Raw genomic sequence first — 5581 nt, 5'->3', positions numbered from 1 at the left:
ATCGCACTACTGTGGCTTGTCTTTCATTTTCCATTCATGAAGATGTGTGCATCGACTTGTTGGTGTTCTGGTGCGGTTGATGGTACCGCCAGTGCCTTCGAGGAGGAACGTCAAATACAGGAAGTATGGGTCTCAAATGAGATGTTTATTCTGGACGCCCGCGTCGTTCCACTGTTTGTCAGCGCTCTTCCGGTCCTGGACGTACGTCGGGTTCCAAAAGCCAAATAAAAGAGAGACTATGGGGAGAAGATCAAAGTGTCTAATGGATACAAGTGAAAATGTTTATTGAGAAAGGTTTTTAGAAGGACTTTGGGAAAACAAAAGCTGATAGGGATTTAATCATAATAATAGGGGTTTTTCCCCTTTTTTTCTGGCAACAAAACTGAAACCTTATTAGAAGGATTCATGTCTGCATTAACCACAATACTTGCAGTCAAAATGGAAACAAAAAACATACTATGATAATATATGCATTGTCCTTGAAACTGATTGGCCCACACCAAGGGACGGCTTTCTTTAAGAAATCAAAGCCGTTCTTTAAGAAAGCCGTCCCTTGGTGTGGACCAATTAGTTTCAAGGACAATGCATATATTATCATATAATGTTTTTTGTTTCCATTTTGACTGCAAGTATTGTGGTTAATGCAGACATGAATCCTCGTAATAAGGTTTCAGTTTTATTGCCATAAAAAAGGGGAAAAACCCTATTCTTATGTTTTGGTACTGGCAAAGGAGGTCTAATGATGCTGATAGGGTTTTCCAAAAGTGGGGAAGTGCGAGGAAATACGCAGAATGAGAAGCGTTGTGAACTACAATTTGGTGAGTTGGTGGGTGAGTGAATAGATGGATGAGTGAGTGATTGAGTAATTGTGACCTGCAGTGTGGTGCTTGAACAAAGTGGGTGATATGAAACTGTCTTGTGTATCGATTCCTCAAAATGGGTGCAGTAGTCAACAAGTTGAGTTTTACAGGAATAGTAACCATAGGAGTAGCGAGAGAAGAGTTACAAGTTTACAACTGACCGCCCGAGAGCGAGTGGCCGGAGTGAATCCGTGAGTGCTGGATCATCAATCACCCTGACGGCTTTACGTCTGCAGCCCTTGCAGCTGCGGCCCCTGCCAACCATAGGTTACTCATTCATGACATGGCAGTCCGGAACTGGGCATTTGTGCATCGCCTCTGCAGGCAGGGTGGTGTGGAGGTGAGTTAGTGTGCGCACGGCTCAAGCCAATCGCTGTAAACACGAGAGCCAATTGCAGCGGTACTTTTCTCAAGCAAGATTTGGGCAAAAAGACATCGTGAACACAATGCAACTGCAATGCCTAACAATAGCTTTCGCTTTTCGTCGGGGAGTGAAAATAAGTACCACAGTCATTGAACAGCAGGGCAGAAATGATGCCACTTCTCAGCGCTCGAGAATGTAAGTAAAACCCTGGCCACGGCAGCAGCAGGAGAGAGCCACACACGGACGAGAGAGAGAGAGGTCAGATCGACGGTGCTGTGGCCCAGTGGAAGCGCAGTCGCTGCTTTGTTGCAGATGTTCATGGTTCAGACCCGGCAGGCTGCCCTACTTAATGCTGCGGTTCGCACACTCGTCCACTGAGTCAGTGGACGTTGAAAAACCCGCGATGTCGTGCGGGTCACGGTTCATATTTAGAAAAAAAATGTTAATTGCGAAACACATTAGCAACTATCGCCCCCGTGAGACGCGAGGAATAAGCGAGTGGAATGATAATGAAAAACAAGTAACGTACCAAAACATATTTGTTAACAAAAAGTAATGAAAATCCCTTCAGAACGGAACATCTCGTGAGCTAAAAACTGTGAAGCACAATTAAAGATAACCCATTGGCAGAGCGTTGGGGCCTTGGTGACGAACGATGGAGGGCCCTCCCAGGACAAAGCGTAGAATGTAACGATGAGAAATCCATCATCACTCACAAGGTGTCCCGCGGTGCTGCTGCTATGCTAGATCCAAACGCTTGGGCGTGAGGCCAATAAGTGGTGACTTAGGATTCACTTTAATTTGAAATTGCCCACAGAAGGAGAGGAATTGATACTCCACGAGACCTCGTTACACGCTGCTGTTGAACGTGTTAGCAAAGGGTGGGTTAAAAGGGTTGGTGGGTCACAGTGGAAGGTGGATCACAAGGGTTGGTGGGTCACAAGGGTTGGTGGGTCACAGGGGGATGTGAGTCACAGGGGGAGGTGAGTCACAGATTTGTGAAACGCCAAAATTCACTGGGCTGTCACAGGTAGATAGGACATGGTTAAAATATACCAAGTGGGCACATCGCCCTATCTTTGGATATATTAAAGTGTTGTGCCAGGTGGTAAAGAGTTACGACACATTTATACTTACGCGATCTAACCAAAAAGCCTTTATTATGAATAGTGTTTTCCCCTTGCATGCACGTGTTTTCTCTGGGTACTGCGGTTTCTTCTCGTACATCAATATCAAGATGTCATCGTGGCCAAAGCCACCACCTACGCATAAAACACTCAATAACGGAATTGTCCAAACAGCCCAATGCAGGACCATCCTCGTACAAATGGTTGAGACTCACTGAGGATTTCTTGGGTAAATAAATAGCATTATTATTGTTGTTGGGATAGCCATGCCAACATGACTAAAGCAGGAACACCGCGCTGGTAGATAACAACAACAATGATGATGATGAGATCACACCTCTGGGGAAATGATGGACAGCGGCGAGAGCGTCAGAGCAAGTGGCTCGCCACCGCGCGGAAGGCGAGGCTCCCAGGATTGATGGCTTGGGAATAGTAGCCACAGAACGGACCTATGAAGCGAATTCTCTCCAACAGACGTCTGGGTAGCTGCGTTGTGGACGTGAAGGGTCAAACGCAATCACAAATAGGGCAGTCTGACACATTTGACAGCGTGTGTTTCAAATTCCACTGCGGCAAAAATGTGAAATAATATCACGGCTCGAACGGAAGATCCATTCATAGAATGGCACCCCACGCGCCTCTCTCCAGATTGTTTATGCGGTCGCGTGGTAGAGGGGGAGGGCTGCCACCTTTCCCCAGACCTACACTAACGTCTCTCAATCAGGCCAGGTCTGTGATCAAAACTGTGCAGTAAAATGTGGTAAAGTTCAACACAATTCCTGTACCAGCTCTTCGTGCAAAGCAATCCCTGCCACCCGAACCCAGATGCCATTTCCCGGACTAACGGGTAAAAAAATGAGTTCTCAACTATAGTTGTCACCTGTGACATCCCTAGTTGAACACAACATTGTTGTAATGAAGCCACGTACTGGGATTTGCATATCGGATGGCATCCAACGTAAGTAAGCACTGTATACACAGTTCCCAGAACGTTTGTTGAACTCTGATTTGCGAGAAGAAATGTTAAAGACTACCACAGTGCAACTTACGGCGACTCTGCCGTCGTTCTCAAAAGGATTGGCACCGAACTATTCCTACAAAATTACAAAGCGGACAACACACCTTCGTGTAAATACAAACACTTTTTAAAATATATATTTATATACATTCCATCAGCCAGCCACGCGGCCTTCTGGAATGCATCATTTCAGCGGTCCTGGTTCAACCTGAGAACATTCTGAACCGGTTTCAACATTCGTCTCATCAGTCGTCAAGCTTGCTAGAACCGATGCTGCTGATACTCCAAATGTGTGCATGCAGGAGCCCACTCTGTTCGACAGGGCCCCTACACATGGCAGTGCTGCGTTGCTGCGAGTGTGTGCAGTGGCATCGCGTCCCTGCAGCCCCACACGCATTACACGCAATGCCATCACACGAGCAGAGATGTATAATTTGCTACTGCCCTTTTGCCCTAATTATTGTCTTCATAAGGGTAAGTGATTGATGCAGTCTTTCCCTGCTTAATGTCTCCCTATTAGCTAATGCGTCTTCTCGTGATGACAGATAGCATGTGGAGAGCGGCCTGGTAGTCCTCGTCCGTGTCCTGGGACGTGCGGGTGTGGGGAGTGAGTGGTGGTCGGGAACGGGAGGACTGGAAGGGGGGGGGGGGAGACCCTGGAACTGAGCTCGTCAGGGGCTGTGTCAGTCGTTCGCGGAGCGGTTTGGAGGAGTCACTGGGCTGTCAGACACGCGGGCTCCTATCGCAGTCCCTGCACACCGCCACGTTCCGCCACTACGAGCTGCCTCCACAATACTTCTGATCGCCATGCCAGTTCCAAAGACCACTATTATTACGTGACAGTGTTTATCTTTCACCCTGGGGAAGAGATTCACTGGCTTTACATCCTCGCTCTGTTTCCCAGTGCAGCAACACAGACGGATCACAAAACTAGACGAAAGGGAATCACTTCTTTCTAGTTGCAGTGGGTGCAAAGGTGTACAGCCTAGGGCTGCCACCTTTCCCACTGAGCCAAACCCAGACGCATATCTTAGTCAGCCTGGGTCCATAAAAACTGTGCATACAACTTAAATAATTGAGTGGGGCTTGAGCGGGATACGGCACGGCTAGAAGGGTGGTGAACGATGGTCAAGACTGCTAACGGAGTGGCAGCAAAGGAATGGAATGCGTCCGAGGGCACGTCCGCCGTGCAGATGGAGCGATGAAATCCTGTGCACGTGCAGATGCTGGATTGCTGCATCGCACCCTCGCCAGAGGTCGGTGGTAGCGCCCGCGGGTCGGGGAGGCCTTCATCCAGCAGTGTATGTATCACGGCTGCTGATGATGATGATGAAGGTATTGACGCATACAATGCCGAGCGTGTCGCGCCAGCTGATTCTGCGGGTCCCATGACGTGGTGAGAGCCCGGGGCGCGGTCGCTGCAGCGGCGCGGGGGTCACGGGGGGATGGGGGAGGCGCTAGAGTCCCGCTCCATCCCACAGTGCCCTCGAGACGAAGGCCTTGAATGGCGCACGACGCTTCCCTTACCCATTCCACATTACGCGTGGAACGCTGGCGGTTTGAATATTTTTTTTTCCAATACCGGTAACCGCATTAAAAATTCGGGGTAATAACCGCTTACCGGTTTTTTTGCGCTTAGAGAAGTGCTTAAAGCAATAAGAGTAACTTTTGTCCCGTTTTAACAGAGAAACGGGAGACAGCTGCAGCAATTGTGCCACGATTTTGACACCGGACTTGCGATCCCAGAGGGCGCCGGTTCGATTTAATCTCTCGGCACGGCAACTGAAGCAATGGGGGCGGGTTTCTCAAATATCCACTCCGTCTCTTTGTCCACTCAGCAGTATAATAATGTACTCATTTATAGCTAGTTATTATAATAAAGTTATAAATATGGGTGTTTTTGTTTTACCAGATAAGGCCCATTTAGCTCCTTTTCTGAAGCGACCTGGCCACAAATGACAGCTCAATCAAGTGGCTTGTTGCGTGGATATTGAGAGCAGACAAATATATCACGGGGAGTGAGGCATGCAAACTCTAAATATCCAGGTGTCAGCGTCGGAATAGAACCCACGACCTCCTGTAGACCAGGCGAGGTAGTTCACATCTCAGCCCAATGGCTAATTGGTAGTCGACCGGCAAGTCGCGTGTGATGGGGTAAAGTATGGCTACGCAAAACCATGTTCAAGACCAAAATTCGACTGGAAACCGGTTT

At 48.3% G+C, this 5581-nt stretch overlaps 1 protein-coding gene across 1 annotated transcript in view; it reads right to left on the bottom strand.

The window, feature by feature from the left end:
• Positions 1–679: 679 nt before the first annotated feature.
• Positions 680–5581, bottom strand: part of LOC116950467 (uncharacterized) — a 38524-nt gene continuing 33622 nt past the window's right edge. Inside the window, exon 4 of the transcript XR_012946434.1 lies at positions 680–5581. This exon is cut by the window's right edge and continues 2449 nt beyond it. The gene's annotated coding sequence lies outside the window, so the exon portion shown is untranslated.

The sequence above is a fragment of the Petromyzon marinus genome, chromosome 39 (assembly GCF_048934315.1).
Source record: "Petromyzon marinus isolate PM22_M1 ecotype Great Lakes invasive population chromosome 39, UKy_Petmar_22M1.pri1.0, whole genome shotgun sequence".
Classification (NCBI taxonomy): Eukaryota; Metazoa; Chordata; class Hyperoartia; order Petromyzontiformes; family Petromyzontidae; genus Petromyzon; species Petromyzon marinus.
This window is presented reverse-complemented; position numbering and strand designations above follow the sequence as displayed.